Here is a 20,506-nt window from a genome sequence, read left to right as displayed (position 1 = left end):
CGTTAAACCCCACAATCAATCAACATCACTCACTCACTCACTCACTCACTCACTCACTCACTCACTCACTCACCCTTTCAACCCTAACTGACTGCATGCACGTGCTCGCACGGACCTCGCACGTAAAAACAATGGAGACTCACAGAAACACCGTAAAAGTTCACGAGGGCGAACAGAGGCGGAAACGGGCCGCTTAAACTTGCATCAACATAAAAACAAGCAAATAAAAAAGGCAATTGTTAACGGTCCTCTCTTCCGCGGGAAGTCAGTGCCACGGCGTTCATACGGCGGATTCGCCACAAGAAAGAAATGGTGCCTCGCCGGTCGTCCATCATTTCAACAACCCTTACTTACTCCACGGCCCTTTTCGTCTAGACAATGGCGGACTAGTCTTCTTCTTTGCCTTTTTAGGATTCCAACGGGAAGGCGCTGTTATCGGGCGGAGAATAAATCAGAGTCAGCGCTACTATAATAGCGACAGTTACGTCGGTGGAGCGACTGCCCCTTTCCGGGGCCTTTCCGTAAATCCGAGGCATAATCGTTGACCTTGTAACCTTGCAAACTCGTCGGCAGTCCACTCTTTTGTATCCCTCCGCGACGCTGGCTCATGACTCCGCGAATGAAATGTTAAACCGGCCGTTCTTCGCTTCTGCTCCGACAAACCGCTTGGGACGAGTTCGAAATATCGCAGATGTGAATCGGCATTGTCTTGCGTCCGGTTTCTCGGCCCGCATCGCCTATTTGCATTTTTATGGACCATATTACTGCCTGCAAACAAAATTCCCCAAGGGACTTCCGGTGTGGTAGAGATTCGACAAGAGGCCGCGTAATCCTGGTTTAGATGATAGAGCCGTCTTGTCTCCCTCGGAAGTGCTTATTTCGCTGTCAAGGACCAATTCTTCGACCACAAAATTCATAAGTATGTTGATTAAAAGCTCGTTTAAAGTGCCGTTTTGCTGAGGCTGCAATGCATAAGCAGGGAAAAGAGCTGTTGTAGAGGAGCGCCCGAAGGTGAACTTTGCCGGTTAAATTAGTTTCGCTGCGCTTCTTTAAACTGAAGTCCGCACCAGTGAATCGAAAATGCACCCTCCGTGCATACACGCGCAAACGAATTCCTCTCCGCTAATAAATTAAAGCCGTTCCACTCAATGTGAAAGCTCTCGGAAGTGCAGAGCAGAGATTCGCCATAACGGGCTGTAGCGCCGTTATCCTCTCACTCTTACCACCCATCACGCTTTTCGCAGCCCTGTCTGATTCCTCTCCTGATGAATTCAATGGAGGTTTGTCCAATGAATTTCAAATTTCCCGCCTTCGCAGTGCTCGCGCGCCCCCTGCCTGAAAGTGCGCCAGCGGGAGTTCTGTTCTTCTTGTGCTTGCTTTTCCTCCCGCACGTGCCGGCGTTGCACTGCCACTTTTTTTCGCTTACTATCGTAAAAACCAACCTAACGAGAGTTCCTAACTAAACGAACGCGAGTGCTGCCGGTTGGTTACGTATATTTTGCCACAGATGCACCTGCAGTTGTCTTTGCGCCTGAAAAACACGGAGATGTAAGACAAGCGCCAGCGATTCACGAGATTGGAACGCTTATGACATATAAACCGCTTGGCTTTCGAAGCCTCTGGGTTACGCCACGACAACAGCCGCTACGACGGAACGCCGTGTGGCTCTACTTGGGTCCAGCGAGCGAGCTACGACGACAAGGCGAGCCCCTAAAATGCTCTGCACTTGAAATAAATAAATAAATAAATACGAAGCCATTTTGAGCAACGGACGTATTTTATCGTAAACGGTGCGCTGTCATGCTAAGCTTGTGAGGCGCCGCGCAGAAGCAACGAGAACAATGGGCGGAAGAAAGTAACCCGAGACGCGTCGTCTTCTTGTTGGAAATGCGCGGATGTGGACGGAGCGCGGACAGCTGTCGCGTTACTGCCGTCCGTTTTTTCCAGCGCTGTGCGTGCGCGTGGGCTGGTAGAGCACAGCATGGGTTTATCCAAAATTTCGATATTTGGAGGTGTCGAAGTCCTCCAGAGAGAGAGAGAGAGAGAGAGAGAGAGAGAGAGAGAGAGAGAGAGGAGAGAGAGAGAGAGAGAGAGAGAGAGAGAGAGAGAGAGAGAGAGAGAGAGAGAGAGAGAGAGAGAGAGAGATGACTTTATTTGATGCCCGAGATGGGTTCTGAAGGGTAGACGACTTGGACGGTCTCCCTCCCTCATCCGTCAGCCAGGATTCCTTGGATCCTCGCGGCGGCTTCGGCCATCCGGACTGCTGTCAGTTGTGCCTCCGGTGTGGAGCTGAGCAGAACAGTCTCCCATTGTTCTGCAGTCTTAATTTTGTAGCTTCTAAGTGTATCTACATTGGATTTGCTATTATAGCCGGTTGTATTTTTTTGGAGCTCATGGCAGGACCATATCATGTGGTGTAGGTCGGCCCTGCTGTTGCACAAAATGCAGAGGTTTGAGTAAATGTCTGGGTAGCAGCGGTTGAGGGAAACAGGACTCGGAAAAGTGTTCGTCTGCAACCGTCGCCACGTGACTGCCTCTTTCCTGGAAAGAGTGGGGTGGGCCGGTGGATATTTGCACCTGGATAACCTGTAGTGATTTATTATATCCCTGTATGTGACTAGCCTGTCTTTGTGAGATCTAATAACGTGTGCTTGTTCTTGGCTTTCGTGCGAGGTCTTGTGTGGAGATGATGGTGGTTGTGGTGGCGTCGTAGGCAACACAGCTCGGTTAACCAGAGCTGGGCCAGTTCATTCCCCTGTAGGCTGCAGTGGGCTGGGGTCCATATTGTTCCGTTGCAAGAAGTGTAGCAGGCGAAGTTGGGGCAAGGACAAACTGAGATTTATTTAGGCGAACTTGTGCCTGTAGAAAGAAGGCCACCAAAAAGACGTGGAGTCACACGAAGCGCTGATCAGCCAAATCAGCGTTCCAAAGCACGAGCCGTTCCACGAACTCTCCGGCACGCGCCACGTGGATGAGCCTTTCGTCGTCGTCGTCTTCGTGGCTCCGTCTCATAGCAGACGCACTCGTGACATTTGCCCCCCTCTCTAAAGGGCATCGTCCCGATGCTCAGGGTTGTAACTACACGTAGAAAATGGTAGAAAACGGGCACAGTCGCTGAGTGTGACGGCGTGAACGTCGGCTCATCTTGAATAATAGGGTTTCATGCGCACCACGTGAACGGTTTCAGGCTGAAGTTTACGACGTCCTGCGGGTACAGTGCTGACCGGGATAACTTCATACGTAACGTCACTCAGCCGACGCAGAACTTTGTATGGCCCAAAGTACCGTCTAAGCAGCTTTTCTGAGAGCCCTCGGCGACGAACAGGACTCCACACCCACACACGGTCACCATGTTGGAAGTCCGCGTGCCTGTGGCGGAGATTGTAGCGGTTGGCGTCATGGCGTTGCTGATTGCTTGTGCGCACGCGAGCAAGTTGCCGTGCCTCTTCCGCTCGCCGTGTAAACTCTTCCGTGTCGACATGGTCGTCGCTATCGGCATGTGGTAGCATAGCGTCCAACATGGTCGACACTTGGCGACCGTAGAGTAACCTAAAGGGCGACATTCGTGTCGTCTCCTGTCGCGCCGTGTTGTATCCGAAAGTTACGTACGGCAGAATGGCATCCCAGGTTTTATGCTCGACATCTACGTACATGCAGAGCATGTCCGCGATCGTTTTGTTCATGCGCTCCGTCAAACCGTTGGTCTGCGGATGGTATGCGGTTGTCTTCCTATGGGAAGTCCCGCTGAGCGTCATGACAGCTTCCATGAGCTGCGCCGTGAAGGCTGTTCCGCGGTCTGTGATTACAATCGATGGAGCGCCGTGTCTGAGCACGATGTTTTCGAGGAAGAAGTGGGCCACTTCTGCAGCTGTTCCTCGTTGTAAGGGCCTTGTCTCGGCGTAGCGGGTGAGGTAGTCGGTTGCGACGACTACGAATTTGTTCCGGAAGATGAAAGTGGGAAAGGTCCCAAAAGGTCCATTCCAACTTGTTCAAAGGGTTTTTCAGGAATCTGAACTGGTTGAAGCAAACCGGCTGGTCGTCCCGGTGACGGTTTCCGTCGTTGACAATCACGGCAGGTACGGACATAATGTCTAACGGTGACGGAAAGCCTTGGCCAATAATATTTCTCCTGGATTCGGGCCAACGTGCGAGTGAAGCCTAGATGACCCGCGGTGGGTTCGTCATGACACGCTTGTAATATTTCATTACGTAGCGTTGCGGGGACGACTAGGAGGTGGGCATTGCCATTAGGGGTGAAGTTCCTCTTGAAGAGCACATTGTTCCGCAACGAGAAGGATGACAACCCTCTTGTGAAGGCTTTTGGAACACTACTTGTCTGTCCCTCCAAAAAGTCGATGAGTGGCTGCAGTTCTGGGTCTTCGCGCTGCTTCTGGGACATGGTGGTCGTGTTCACAGCTCCCAAGAACGGAATGTCGTATTCTTCATCGTCTGCAGGCGTTACTGGAGCTCGGGAGAGACAGTCCGCATCGGAGTGCTGTCGTCCAGATTTATAAACGACGGTTATGTCGAATTCTTGGAGCCTAAGGCTCCAGCGCGCAAGGCGCCCCGAAGGGTTTCTAAGGCTCGTCAACCAGCATAGTGAATGATGGTCGCTTACGACTTGAAACGGCCGTCCATACAGGTAAGGTCGAAATTTCAACACCGCCCATACAACCGCAAGGCATTCTTTTTCAGTTGCCGAGTAGTTCGACTCCGCACGGGAGAGCGTCCTGCTTGCGAAAGCAAGAACCTTTTCGGCACCATCTTGCTTTTGTACTAAAACTGCTCCTAATCCGATATTGCTTGCGTCCGTGTGGATGCTGGTCGCTGCGTCTTCGTCAAAATGGGCTAAAACCGGCGGTGTTTGCATGCGCTGCTTCAGCTCATCAAATGCCGTTTGCTGTTCCTTGTTCCACACAAATGGGGTATCATCTCGGGTTAGGCAGGTTAACGGGGCTGCAATGTGAGAAAAGGCTGGAATAAATCGGCGGTAATACGAGCAGAGTCCCAAAAAGCGGCGTACGCCTTTTTTGTCCGTAGGTTTCGGGAAATCGGCGACAGCTGCAATTTTGTCAGGGTCTGGCTGTACTCCTTCGTGGCTAACGACGTGGCCTAAAAAGCGGAGCTTCTCGTAACCGAAATGGCACTTCTCCGGCTTGAGTGTGAGTCCGGCGGAACGTAATGCCTGGAGGACCAAGCAAAGTCTTTCCAAGTGCTCCTCGAAAGTGGCGGAAAAGACAACAACGTCATCGAGGTACACAAGGCACGTTTGCCATTTCAGGCCGGTCAAGACAGTGTCCATGAGACGTTGAAATGTTGCTGGAGCTGAGCATAAACCAAAAGGGAGAACCTTAAATTCATAAAGTCCATCCGGTGTCACAAATGCAGTTTTCTCCCGGTCCCGCTCATCGACCTCGATCTGCCAGTAACCACTCCTGAGATCCATCGACGAAAAATACCGTGCGTGGCGCAGTCTGTCAAGGGAGTCGTCGATTCGCGGTAGCGGGTACACATCCTTCTTGGTGACTTGGTTTAGCTTGCGGTAGTCGACACAGAAGCGCAGACTACCATCTTTCTTCCGCACCAAAACAACAGGAGAAGCCCAGGGGCTTTGCGATGGCTGTATCACATCGTCCTCCAGCATTTGTTTTACCTGGTCCCGTATAGCGTCTCGTTCCTTGGGAGAGACACGATACGGGTTTTGGCGAACAGGTCTCCCATCCTCCATGGTAATGATCCGATGCTTCGTAAGGGGCGTTTGTCGTACCTTGGTTGTAGAGGAGAAGCAATCAATAAACTGTTGTAATAGTTCCAGCAGGCATTGTTGCTTCGTGGCTGGTAGATCAGGGCATATGTCAAAGACGGAGGGTTCACCGCCACCTGGCGCTGTTTCGGCCTGTAAGGCTAGACATCCGAAGTTTTCTTCAATGTTCTCAAAGCGTGCTACGGCGGTTCCTTTGGAGATTTGCTGGCGTTCGTTGCTGAAGTTTGTAAGAAGTACTTCGGTGCAATTATCATTTAGGTGCACTACTCCTCGTGCGATCGAGATGCCACGGGTAAAAAGAAGGTCACTTGTTGCTTCAGCTATCCCTTCGCCACACCACGAACCCTCGCACTTCACGGAAACCAAGGCGCATGACCTCGGTGGCAAGACGACGTCTTCATCAACGATACGCAAGGTCGACGAGCATTGTTCGTAATCGAGGTCTCGAGCCGTGACGTCGTTAGAGAATGTGACTAGGCGCTCTGGGATATTGATAATGGCGTGATATTCTCGCAGAAAGTCCATTCCCAAGATAAGGTCTTTACAGCACTGGGGAAGGATGACGAAAGTGCCGACAAAATTCGCCTTACTTATACGGATTCTCGCAGTACACTTGCCCGTCGGCGTCATTACATCGCCGCCTGCGGATCGAATCTGTGGCCCAGTCCACGGCGTTTTGACTTTTCTGAGCTTGTCTGCGAGTCCTTGGCTCATTATCGAAAAATCTGCGCCAGTGTCCACCAGAGCAGTTACTTCCTGCCCGTCGATTAAAACAGAAAGATCGGCGCTCACCACTTTATCGGCGCATTCTTCCGCCGTACGCCTATCGACCGCCGGCGACATTGGAGGGTCTTCGCAGCTCCCATCGACAGCAACCTTGCCTCCATAGGTTGCCGGTTCTAGTTTCCCCGGTGGGGACTTGGAGACCTTCCCCTTGACGCATCCTGAGAGCTTCGACGATTGAACGAAGTGTTCAAGCGAGCTGGCGAGGGCGAGCGTGGTCGCTGTCTCACAGACTGCTCTTGCCTCGTCGCGAGATAGGCGTCAATTTCAGGTGGTCGTTCCCCGAAACGAGGAGGGCGACGAGCGGCGGGTGAAAAACCGGCAAGTCCAATCTCGCGGTATGGGCAGCGACGGTACACGTGACCCGCCTCGCCGCAGTGGTAGCATAGCGGTGTTTGGTCTGCCGTGCGCCATACGTTGGTCTTGCGTATCGGTGGCTGGAAGATTGGCTCAGTGCGGGACCATGTCCCAGAAGGCGGCTTTCGTTGCGTTGGGAAAGAGGGCCGTGCAGACGAAGGACGACCCAGGGCATTCGCATAGCTCACTTGTAAAACTTCTTGGCTGGGTTCAGGTGGGGCAATCGCTTGACGAATCTCTTCGCGGACGACCTCAGCGATGGTAGCAATGGCTGGCTGCGAGGAACTCGTGGTAAGATTTCTCAGTTCTTCTTGGACGATGCTCCGGACGAGGTCACGCAGCGAATTTTCGTTGGCTGGGGAAATAAAGGCGGCGTGCGCCGAAGTTGCATTGTCCATTCGGTTGTATTGGCGGCAGCGATCCCGCAGAGCTCGTTCGATGGCGGTAGCTTCTTTTATAAACTGCGGCACAGTCTGTGGCGGGTTTCGCACAAGTCCGGCAAAGAGCTGCTCCTTCACTCCGTGCATAAGGTACCGGAGCTTTTTCGGCTCGGACATGTCGGGATCGGCTCGGCGAAAAAGACGCGCCATGTCCTCAGCGAACATTGCCACACTTTCGTTTGGCTTCTGCACGCGCGATTCAAGGAGTTGCAATGCGTTGTCCCTACGATCTGCGTTAGGGAATGCCTCGCGAATGTCGTGGCGGAAGTCGTCCCACGTTCGAAGGCTCGCTTCATGGTTCTCAAACCATACACGGGCACCGTCCTCTAGCGAGTAGTAGACGTTTCTTAGTTTGTGGACGGCATTCCAGAGGTTGCATGAAGCAACTCGTTCGTACTGGTCTAGCCAGTCGTCGACGTCTTCGTACACTTCGCCATGGAAGCTGGGTGGCTGCCGAGGTTGTTGGAAAATCACCTGTGAGTTGTTGGACTCCATGGTTTGCGTTTCGCGAGCTTGACGCGACTGAGCGTTCCCAGGCATGAGGCCGAATTCAGGGGTTAGGCCCAGAAGGCGACGGCTGCTGCGATGGACAGGTGTGTCGATGAGAAGAGGACTGACGGGGCTAGATGAGCGGCTGCCGGTAGGACTGCTGGACATACCCAGCACCTCCACCAGTGTTCCGTTGCAAGAAGTGTAGCAGGCGAAGTTGGGGCAAGGACAAACTGAGATTTATTTAGGCGAACTTGTGCCTGTAGAAAGAAGGCCACCAAAAAGACGTGGAGTCACACGAAGCGCTGATCAGCCAAATCAGCGTTCCAAAGCACGAGCCGTTCCACGAACTCTCCGGCACGCGCCACGTGGATGAGCCTTTCGTCGTCGTCGTCTTCGTGGCTCCGTCTCATAGCAGACGCACTCGTGACAATATCAAAAGAATTTTTCTTTGGTTAGGGGTCTTCTCTAACAACGAGGCTGCTGCAGGGGAGATCTTGCCTTTCGAGAAGTTAAGAATGGCTGACTTCGAATCACTTACGATTGTGGTTGCGCGGGTAGAATTTATAGCAAGGGCTATGGCCATTTCCTCGCCCTGAGTGGGATGGGGGGGGGGGGGGGGGGGTGAGGTGCCGGAATCCTTCGGAGGGAGCTGTCGTGGTGTTAGGGTGGTGCGTATAAATCCCTGGAGCACTGTGAACGCCAGAATAATTTTTACGCGCAGATTTAGTTCTGATCTGTCGGGGCTGAACGCACAGGAACACCTCGTGTACACTGCGCAAACTCATGTTTCCGAAAAGAAAAGAAAAAAAGGAGGGGAGGAGGGGTACTGAAACACAATAAGATGTCCTACCACTTAAAACACAAAGCAGCAAAGACGGAGAAAACGACCGCACTACCCAAAACGACGTTGCGGGGTCCACAAATCGGCGAACCCCGCCACCTCTTCAGAGCGTCGACCCCATTTCGCGCTGTATAGTTTCTAATAGGTACAAGCGCTGCTGCCGATTCCCCGAAAATCCCTCCCGGCGCGGTCAGCCTGGCGTTTTTCTCGCCCTTGATAGCGCGCGGCCGGCGCTTCGAGAGAGAGAGCCCCGCGCGTCCTGTTAGACGGAAGAAACGAAGGCGCGCTTCGGATACCGTTCGCTTGCGCCCCGCATAACGGCTCGGCTTGCGGAGAGAGGAGCCGCCGTGTGCCACATACGCACGCAGGCACGCATCGTGTCCCTTGGAAGCGCGCCCAGTCCTCGCCCCGCGGCCACTGCGGTCTTGGCATTCCTTAATGCGCGCCTCGTCCACCCCGGCTCGGGGCGCCCGCCGCCTCTGCGGCTGTGGACGGTGTATCGTAACGAGCACGTGGGCTTGTGTGTACGCTGGGAATGGGGCCGCCCCCCACCGGTGTACTCGGTGGAGCCAGCGTGAACACCGCACGGCTTTCTCTCTCTCTCTCCTGAAGTTGACACAGCCGGATGTGTGAATAGAGTATTAGATAGGGGGTGAAGTTGCGCCTAAATCATCCGCGCATGTTACGGGAGTTCAAACATGACGATTGTCAGGCTGAACGTTTGACGGAATCTATAGACATTTTATGTTAGGGGGTGTGTACTTGCATCCTTTGTTCTTACGGGGGTGTAGAAGGTATAAACACCGCAAGGGGGTACTAGATTCACTTGGCAATTTACTCGGACCTTTTAGGGTCGAAGCCCCTCACGGGCTCTGGCTGTCGGCGTCTAATGTCGTCGTCGTAACCGTCGTCTCATGTAGTCACGGTACTAAAACACCGGGTCACTCGAGAGAGAGAGAGATAGAAAGTGTTTATTCAAGGCGAAACAAGGCGAAGTTTTGCCTCTCGACAGGGACACTCGTTTACGCGTCACGCTAGAACGCTTCGTGCTTCAAAGACGCGGCACTTTTATTATGGTAAGGGGTTATACGCGGGCCCCTTATTCTTAAAGGAGTGCATACACTCGCCAAACGGCCGTTTGATTGACTCAGCAATGTATACATGTATGGTGCCCGTAACAGGCCTCCGTCTTTAAACCCATATATGACTCCAGTCTCTGTATGATTGAAGTCTCACTCCGCATTCGGCTTGGCGTTATTTTACTCCATGTGACATGTACCCGGGTTTCCGCGATGTTAAAAATCCCGGGCCATCTCCACTAACGTGACGCCTGGGGAGGGGCGAAGCATGCAGTGTATAAGTGTATTCTTGGCGCCTTGGCGTTTTTTCCAGTGGAGACGAAACCGTTGGGGGTTACAGGTACACTACTTTGCTGTAAAAGTCTCGTGTCCTTGAAACACGAAGCTCTCTATAGCGCGAGGCGTAAACGAGTTTCCCGGTGTTTTAGTACCGTGACAACATGAGACGACGATTACGACGACGACGACAGGAGACGTCAACAGCCCCAGCCCCTGAGGGGCTTCGTCCCTAAAACTCCCGTTACGTCCACGGAGGACATAGCACACTTACGGTCATAACCGCGTGCCTGTCTGGGAGAAAAAGTGGTGCTCTATTTTGCCGAATACTTCCAGCACAGCGACGTCAGAGTGTTCATAACTATGTAAAATGCCGCCATTTATTCGTCTGTGCCGCTATTCGTGAAATCGCAAGTTCGGTTACAGCAAGCGCTGCTAGGCCTGTTCCATTTTCAACGCTCTAGGAGTATCGTATACAATTCTCGGATCTTCTCACGGTTAACCTTGCACGAAAAGGCAGCAAAAAGGGGAATATGCATCGGACGTGACCGGCATTTTATATGACGAGCGCAGCGTTGATAAGCGAACGATCCGGATGTAATTTAATGCTGCCGATTACTTGTAATAAGCACCCTGGCTGCTCCAATTAGATTGCAAAAGCGAGATTGCATTTTAAACTGAATAAGTTGATGAAATGAAGATACGCCGTGATAAACTTTTTGCGGCGCGATTTAATAAACTCAAAAGTGCATACAAGCAAGGCTCACGGTGCTCGATCCCCGAATGCCGTAGTTTGAGCCCGAAACAGGGACCCATCGAAACCAAGCTGCCTTCAAGGAGAGATGCAAAGAGAGATAAGAAGATAAAAAAAACAGATATTAGGAAGGGGAAGGAAGTCCCAGTGAAGCTGCATACTTCGCCGGATTGAGTAAGGCTCCCAAGATTTAAAAATTAAGTAAAAATGGGAAATGCAGACAAAGCGAGATTTAGCCTCTTTCAGCTTCGGTACTTACTGAAAAAAGAAAACACTGTACAACACTCAAGAACTAAGGAGTAACTTAGTAGGAAAAGTACTATTTCCATGTCCTAAATTGTTGGAAGTGCTGTCTTAACAAGCAGGCATTTTTTCAGAAGTTCAGGCCCACGAGGTTTACAAATTAAGTAAAAATGGGAAATGCTGACAAATCCAGATTTAGCCTCTTTCAGCTTCGGTAATTACTGAAAAAAAAAGAAAACACTGTACAACACTCAAGAACTAAGGAGTAACTTAGTGGGGAAAGTACTAATTCTATGTCCAAATTTGTTGAAAGAGCTTTCTTAACAAGCACGCATTTTGTCAGTAGTTCAGACCCCCCCCCCCTCCTGCTAAAACAGACGAATTGATTGCCATGGTCGCTTGTTGAACCAAATACGCGCATGCCGAAAAGTGAAACCACCGGCTGCTGAGCGTCCTCCGTGGTGGCGAGGATGTGGACAGAGCACACGGAAGGATGAGAGAACGAAGGGCGCGTAACTTACACAACGTCGTGAGAAACCGCGGACACTTTTGAGCAGCGCAATCCCGAAGAAGTAACCGTCGCCGAGGAAGAGCGCGCGCAGTGCATACATTCCCGGAAGGAAGAACAATGGCGACGGAAGACCGCCATTTGGAAGAGCACGGGCGCAGAGTTGCGACTCGCGAGTTTCCTTCTTGCGAAGAGTACGGAAAAGCGGCGCGGGTGCACACTCGCTGTGGAGGGTCCGGCACGGTCCCTCTTCCCCACCTAAACGCAGCCTGTAAAGTCTCCGTGTCGTGCACGCGGGAGGTCTTTGATCGCTGCGTCACGAGTAACTAGGCTGGATTATTTAAAGGCGTCGTACTTCTGCCCGGAGACGCGTGATGTCACTATCTAAAAGTTCCCCTTGTAATAAATTTGCTCTCAACGCAGCCGTGTGGGTGGGTGAATAAACCTTTTTGTGGGGCGTGTGAAGAATAGTGAAGCCAGATAAATGAAGATTAAAAACGTACTATAAGTGAGTATCTTCGCGTTTGAGTCATGATACAAAGTCAGGTATATTTGGGGTAGTCAATGAGTTATGCTTCGGCGAAAGAAATTTTTAATGAATGGTGCTCAGTTAAAAAGAGCCTTCGGGGAAAAGAGATGACAATATCAAATCTCGCTTTCATCGACCTCACTAGAACTTGTCTTGGATGAAATTTTAGCAGAGCCGCCTGAACACACACGTCCACACATACACACACGCGCGCGCGCACGCGCACATGCGCATGCACAGAGAGAGAGAGAGAGAGAGAGAGAGAGAGAGAGAGAGAGAGAGAGAGAGAGAGAGAGAGAGAGAGAGAGAGAGAGAGAGAGAGAGAGAGAGAGAAAGTGGGTGGGAGTTTTCCCGGCTCTTGACTTCCTTGTCTCGTTGAAATATGCTGCTGCGCGGAAGATAGAGATTTTTCGAAACAGCCGCTCTGGCAACTCAAATTAAATTAAATTTTGTTCAATAACAAATAAAAGTTCTTTCATCCTCGACGATCCTCAAAAACTGCTCAAAATATCATAATATTTATCATAGATTGGGCACAAGTGGGGACTTGTCTGTGCACTGCAAAATAATTGCTGGGCTTCGCCAACATTGGCGCCAAGCTGGACTTTCCTTTAAAGAAAAAAGGGGGGTGGATTCAATCTGGGTAATTTACAAAGCAAGGGACGCGGCTGTGTTTTGTCTCAAATAGTCACGGGTAGCTAGGAGTCGACCATGTGACTTCACCCGCACAGAGGAAGGCGTTTTTTATAACCGCTGCTTCAGCGTGTAGGTGTCGCTTCCGAAGGACTGGCATGGTATACATAACGGCGCGCGCGATCATTAACGGCCGACCTTGGTTCTTGCAGGCTATGATAGAGCGCTGTTGTACGCTGCCGCCGCTATTTCCTGTTTATTCATAAGCCTAACGGGCATCATCGTAAGGACATAGCCGGAAGGGGCGAAGAGGGGGTATCGTGCGCTATTATCAGATATCCGATTGACACTTTATTCTGAGATATCGAGCCGACTAATATAAAGAAGAACTGTACACACTCATGATGCTCGAGAAAAGTTTTGCGATACCCGACATAGTTGTAACGAGTCGATATGAAGTGCACTAACATTACCTCCACAACTTAAGCAAGACGCATATCTTAACCCCGCCCCCTTCTAGTTTTATCCACACGTGCCGTATCTGTTTAGCGAGGTGACGTTTTACGCGAAGGTTATAAGATAAGATAATATAATATAAGATAAGATAAAGTTTATTTGCCCATTTATACATTGATAACATGAAAAGGGCTGAGGAAAAAAGCTGCCAAAGCAGCTTGACGGGCCCACCGGCCCCTTGGTACATGGCAGCAATGGGAAATTATATAGAAACGTAGTTGCAGGCAACTGTAGCAACCTTGCTACACACACACACATACAAAATGTTACAGTTTGCGTGACATCGCCGAAGTACATTGCAGGCCGAAAAAATGAAAAAGAAAAAAAAAAGAAAAGAAAGGAGAGGGGGGTACAAAAATATGCGCAAGAGCTGGCTTGACAGGCTGTGTTGATAATAGAGGCCATATAATAGAGGTCTATTATATGGCTAGGGTACCGTGTAGTATTAAAAGACAATAGTTTTCTTGGAGTACGTAAACTCGGAAATGTTGTTGTCTGCCTGCCTGACGGTTCCTCGATTCAGCCATCCATATACAACAGTTAAAAAAAACCGCATGAATGAGACGATTATCCAGGCGAAACCTTTCCAAACAACTTAGGCTGGAAACATACTTCATACTTGTAAACGTTGTTGAGCACTACGAAAACGTTAGGAATATTTGAGACATAACATCTAAAATAAATTAATTAACACATAATTGTAAATGAATGTGTGCTTGTTGGGAGAGCCAATAAAAAATACCCGTTGCAATACAACGTTTATAGAACCGCACGTTGCTCTACTCATAGAGTTTCTCACTTGCTCTGTGGCCCTACTCCACGAGCGTTCTAAGCGGAACGTGAAACCTATCTAGCGGAACCTTTCGTTGCTATTGCCATTTGATTTCTTAAACGCCGCCAGGAGTGAGGGCAACAGCAGGCGATGGTTGACTGCAGTTGATGTAGTATTTCGTTTGCTATCGCAAAAACCAAGCATCCGTGAATTTTTAAATATAGGAACATTGCAGATATCACTTACGTATCGATTTTCTGCCTTATATTTGCGTAATGTGTTGTTTTTCTACACCAGCGTTTCTCAACCATGAGTGTGTCGGTACGTACCTCTTTCGGTCTTGTAAAAGTGATGGGGGACCCCACGATGGACCATGTTGATTCATGTCATAATTTCCAAGAATTTGCACTCGCAGCTATTGTCCCCAGCACATACTTATCAAAGGCTGCAATTTGTGACTGACTTTTATACTATTGCGTGCCAGTTTGTCAAACAATTTGCCCTTGCAGCTAATAGTCACCCAATCACGTAAAAGCTGGCTTTTGTATGTCAGGCTTTTCCGTAGAGCTGGCGTGTCGTCCGGAAAGCCAACGTTAAACCATGGGCTACGCAACACTAGCTATGGCAAAACTTAAACGTCATGTACCGAAACCATCTTTTTGCGTTTCTAGCAAGGTTTAGCAAATAGAAGAAAAAAATGAAAGGGGGGGGGGGGGTCAAAAAGTTGCGGGGAGGGTTTCGCGGACCCCTGAAATGCCCTTGCGGATCCCTTGGTGAGAACCACTGTTGTACCCCAATGTTGACAAGTATGAACATTGACACCGGACTTAGAAGTTTAGATTTGGCCGGGTGGCTTAATCGAGCCACAGACAGACAGACAAACCAAAATTTTAAGTGCGAATGCACTTCTTAAGCGACCCTGAACCTGCGTCCACCGTCGATGTCCGCGCACGTGGAGATGGGTGCGCGCAGCCTGGCCGCTGACATGGCACATACCCACGTGGGGGATTGGCCAGGAATCTCCTCGTCTTCCTTGGCAACGGGGGGAGATGGGCGCGCGCTGCCTGGCCGCTGACATGGCACATACCCACGTGGGGGATTGGCCACGAATCGGGCGTGAGAAGGGCTAATGCACCTGCTTAAGGGAGTACTGACACGAAATTTCAAAGCTGAGATCCGCTCTAGCAATCAAGTACAACGACAACACAAATAGGTGTCTGTGAATAAATGCATCTTTCTTTCTTTGTAGTTGTGTGTGTGTGTGTGATCTCTCTTTCACGAACATTACCGAATCGCGCAAATTCAACTCGTGCATTCGCACTTTCACATTCTTCCCCTCGGGGAAATGCGGGGAATTTTTTTTTTTTTTGCGTACAAGCAGCCCAAGAAAGACTATCATCTTTAAAAATATTTTGCCCCAAAAGACAAAAAAGAAAAATACCACTTGCGCGAGCCTTCACCTCGTGGCAGAGTTCCAAATCCAACAGTAACAAAATGTTACAGTAGATGGCGCGAGCAGCGGAACGCGGGAAAATTGAATTGACATTAGCAAGCCACTATCATGTTTGTCGGGGTACGATCGAAAGGAGGGGTGGGGGCAACATCGGAGGGGGGCGGGGGAGACAGAAAAGGCACCTGCGTGGCAGATGCGATAGAAGACTATCGCCTTTCGGCGACATTTGCAACCAAGCGTACAAATGCGCGGCCATTTTTATTTATGCCAGACTCCTGAAGCTCCAAGTGTCTCTGAAGCGCGATGCGTTGGTAAAAGAACGAACGCTTTGATGTGTGTGCTATTAACAAGGGGTCACTGTCAAAGTAGCACGCCATTCAAAACATTGATTTCGACCTCAGGCCTGTACTAGAACCACTAGATCAGGTTTCAGAGTATCGGGACTCTTTTCTCTCATTCTTGAATGCCGCCTACAGCGGCCATTGGTCGAACCGCGTCACGTGACATTTGTTTACCCCTGACGACCCGTCTGCGCTGACATTCTGGTGCCTCTAGCTGTGCTGCCGCGTGCGCGCGTTCTTCGATAAACCGTGTTTCGGAGCGCAGTGTGGCTATATGACACCTTGAGAGTTTTCGAGCCCCCAGGCAGAGTAGCGATGCCGTGCTGCTCTGTACCGGGATGTTTCAACCGGCCGGACGTGGAAAACACCTGCTTCCCTTTCCGCTGCGAAAGAACGACTGTGACCTAGCATAACCTACAGCCACTATAGTAAAGCGTAGCTTATTTAGTGGCTCTATAGTGTAACCTAGATCGACTAAATAAGCTACGCTAGCGTAACCGAGCGTGACTTTGTCGCATCGGCATGCAGGCTCGAAATCCTCAAAAAGTACACCCAGCTGTCATGGTTGCCAAGCGCCGCCGGGACCGATTCCGCCCGTAAATGTCGGCCGCAGTAGGGCGCATAAAGCTGAGCATTCTGTCGTCAGGCACCAAAATGGCTGCCGCCACGCGTCAGTGTCGTTACTCTTAAGCGTAGCTTATTTAGTGGTTCTAGCCTGTACGGATCATCCCTTAGATGTGCATTTTGAATATACGCGTTACTAGCAGGCACCGTTTTCAAGATCAAGAAAAGATTTTGGCCTCAAGCTTACACGTCTCATACTTGGATATGCATTTTGAGTAGGGCAATTATCAAGAGGCAACTTTTTTAAAATCAGTAGTCTCGGGTAGATAATACAGTAACAGGCTGAAAGTCTCGCTTTGAAAGGGGATTTCAAACGTTTGCCGCTGTGCGACCAGCGTCGGCCATGTCTACGTTCGCACGGCCCTCTATTTGCAGGCATTCCAAGCGCTGGCTTGACCAGCTTTTTCCGGCTTCTCGGGGCTGAGGTCCCATCGTCTAGACTAGTGTCACTAGATAAGGCTACAGAGTATCGGCACTCTTTCCTCTTATTGTTCCGCGCCGCCACCACGATGATTGGTCAGTTCGCATCGCGTGACATTTGTTTACACCGCGATGGTTCATGGGCACCGCCATTTTGTTGTTTATGCGTTTTCTGTCGGTAAACCGTGGTTGTCTCAGCTTGTCCTCCCTGCTAATGCGGCTGCGTGCGACTGGCGTCGTTCCGAATGCGAATCAAAGATGACGCGCTTCTCAGCATTTCAGCTACAGAAGTGTGTGTTGCTGCGTCTGTCCGAAGATGACGTGTTGCTGCGTCGCCGGCAGTGTTGTTTACAAACGACCTCGTCAAAGTTAGCGGTGAGGCCGCAGAAGCGGCAATCTGGCAACACTGATAAAAACCAAAATGGCCGCAGTTGCTCACTTGCGTGCCTCACACTGACGGTACTCTGTATCTTATCTAGTGACCCAGTCAAGAGTTGGCGTTCTCCATTTCGAATTTCGCGCCTTTTGTCGTCGTAATGGGGACTCCGGGTGTAGATCGGACCCAAGCTTCGATGGTTCTCCATCTTCACCCAGCGAAATGGTTCCACGATTTTTTTACGTTTTTTGTTAAACGCAGCCACTCACATCAGCTGGCCCCCGAGTAACCACTCCGAGAATGCTTGATACTTATCTGTACAGCATCGGATAAGTCTTGCGGGATGTACACGCATCCGCGAACCGGAAAAGCGTTGGATGAAGCAAACTGCCAGGAAGCTTTGCCTCATCCTACTGACATGCGTGTCGCAAGGGGTGAAGGGAATGCGTTCGGAAGGAAATGTGAAATGGGCGTGATTGCGAAATCACCGCCATGGTTGAACGGAGGCGGTGGAGCAGCAATGTGGGGGATAAATGCTTTGCGCGAGAGACAGATAAGAGCAACCATGCCGCACGGGTACGGTGGCCGTGGTTAAAGCGATAGGGGCGTATATCCTACTGCTGCTTAAGTATATGCAGTGTCGGCTTGCGGCTGCGACGATGCGCAAAGCTTTGAGCGGATTGGGAGATGGCGGATTCGATACCCTGGAAACCGACTGAATGGTTGAAGCAAGGCCGATCTGAATGTCTAATGTATTTTGTTTCGCTTCGGGCCCGGTATTATTGCGGTTTTATTGCACAGCTCAGGAAGGCTCCGAGCTGTTAGGGGAAGCGCGAATGAATTAATAAACTGAACGGAATTGGGGTTAAATTGTTCGCGGTCATCTTAACGCAGAATGCGCTTATGGGCTGCTCTGAACCGGCTGATAAAAGAAAGCTAGCTATCTAGAACGTCAAGGAGAGCCCAGGGCAAGTGGTACGACTCTTTCTTTCTTTTTTGGGTGGAGGTAGGAATTTAGAAAAAATAGGCCAGAACCCTCAATCTTCGGACGCCCATGCGAAGGCTGTGGTTTCGGATGCCACTCCTGGTGCGCATGTTCTTTTTCTTTTATGGGCGAAGCACCTTAGGACCTCGCTTTGTCCGGGGCAATTGGCGTACGCGTGTACACAGTGTTGCGCATGCGCGAGGAGCATTGGATTGGATCGGATTGGATTGGAATTGTATATACTGTACACACGCGTTGTCACTCATTTGCATGCGCGAGTGGACAATGCCACGGGTGATTTACGGTAAGAACGATCCACAATGCTTCGCCCACTCGTCATGATTCGCTTCGTGGAGATGCGCGAATTTTTTCTTTATTTATTTCCCAACCTTTCTGTTCAATGTAAACAATGATTCTAAATGTACCAGCTTTGTGAAAACGTTTTTTTTCTTCTGTATATTCAGTATTGTCGTGAAGTTTCAATGACGTCGCTCAGTGGTGGTGTGACACGTGACACATCTCCCTTCCCTGTCTTCATTTCAGACAATTTTATTTTCTTCGTCCTGGAAGCTTCCATTCTATCAGTGGGCTGTGCTAGCAGCCCTACAATTGGCGCAGTCGACAGAAAGATGTAACTGCGCATGCGCAACACAGCCCAGAACATGGACTGTGCTAGCCCTACAATTGGCGCAGTCGACAGGAAGATGTAACTGCGCATGCGCAACACAGCCCAGAACATGGAATGTGCTAGCCCTACAATTGGCGCAGTCGACAGGAAGATGCAACTGCGCATGCGCAACACAGCCCAGAACATGGACTGTGCTAGCCCTACAATTGGCGCAGTCGACAGGAAGATGTAACTGCGCATGCGCAACACAGCCCAGAACATGGTCTGATCGCATTATAGATTAACGGACGAAAAGGTTTATAGGCCCTCGCCCGTGCGTACGCAGCCAGTAGATGTCAAGCGGTGATAAATACCACAATGCAGCGGCGTCTGCGTGAAGGACAGGACCGACATAAAGTCACGGCACGTGATGTTTGCGCACACGCGGTGACTAGAGCTGATTATAGCACCTGCCACGCTGTGACAATAAGACGCCAACAGGTTACAAAAAAGAAATCACACCACTGTAGTTTTCCTCTCGAAGTCTTTAGAATGACGAAATGCGCATAGCTTTTGAAATCGCAAGATTGCTCTGAAAACTGCGCCTAGGAGTCTGGTGAAACTATACACTGTGAGTAATTGTGCATATCTTTTGTTCGGTCGTTCGAGCAAGCAGTGTGTCGACATAACGAAGTAAACCGCACAGTCGAAACTTTGTATAACGAATTAAGATGGCGGCAGGAACAAATAATTGCATGCAGTCGGTAACATTGTTGGGAAAAAAATTTACAGAAATTCGGGAAATTGTCTACTAATGCGCAGCATTGTTACGCCACGTGTCTTCATTGCGAATTTTGCGCCACTGAGCGCAACGACGCGGGTACGATTCCCGGCCGCGGCGGCCGCCGCTTTTCTGATGGAGGTTAAAAGCGAAAACGCCCGTGTGTTCCGAGATTCCGGCGCGCGCTGAAGATCCCCAGCTGGTCAGCATCAATCAGGAGCCCTCCACTACGGCGCGCCTCACCGCCTGTGTAGCGTCGGCGCGTTAAACGTCATAATCAAATAAATTCATTGCGAATTTTTATAGGCAGATTTGGCCAGCCAGATACGATGGGTCATTGTATTGTTTTATAGCTTTGTTTGGTTTCTTTTCGCCAATGGTACATGGATGACTCTATTATAGCAATTAACCGCCTCAACTCCGCCAATTATGCATTTTTGTGCGAATACAGGGTTTACACGGTTCGTCCGTTTGCACGACGTTTTTTTAATTCGTGTTTCCACCGTTCTTTCTGGGCCTGTTTTATTTCTGCCTTAGATTTTTTCTTTTTTTTTTGTGGAGGGAGCTAGGGGTACGAGATCCATATGCTTGTATATACATAAACTTATTGAGGTAAATTTTATACAAGTGTTTGGGCGTTACCCTTAGCTTAATTTTTTTGCAGAGTTGGTGTCCGTAGTACTGGGCTTGATGTCTTTCACTTTATAGTCTAGAACCATTTACTAAACTTTTTTACTGAATGAAACGCGACGTTCTACCTGCGATGCTAACCGTTCAAGAAAACGCTCCGCAAAACTCTCACGCATTTACCGTGAATGTAACTCGATGTCATAGCGGAACCTACAAGTTTTATTTTTTATCGCGAAATTTGTTACGAGTTTCACTTGTCCAAGCGAAACTTCCAACAACGGCCGTACGTGTCTCATTTTTTT

The 20,506-nt window shown here is 50.0% G+C and overlaps 1 protein-coding gene across 1 annotated transcript in view; it reads left to right on the top strand.

The window, feature by feature from the left end:
- The window catches only part of LOC144138379 (unconventional myosin-XV-like), a 157,126-nt gene that overhangs the window by 7,804 nt on the left and 128,816 nt on the right, over positions 1-20,506 (top strand). The window lies entirely within an intron of this gene.

This window comes from Haemaphysalis longicornis, unplaced genomic scaffold (assembly GCF_048455015.1).
Source record: "Haemaphysalis longicornis isolate Haplotype H1 unplaced genomic scaffold, Haemaphysalis longicornis Haplotype H1 scaffold_5, whole genome shotgun sequence".
NCBI classification, from domain to species: domain Eukaryota; kingdom Metazoa; phylum Arthropoda; class Arachnida; order Ixodida; family Ixodidae; genus Haemaphysalis; species Haemaphysalis longicornis.
This window is presented reverse-complemented; position numbering and strand designations above follow the sequence as displayed.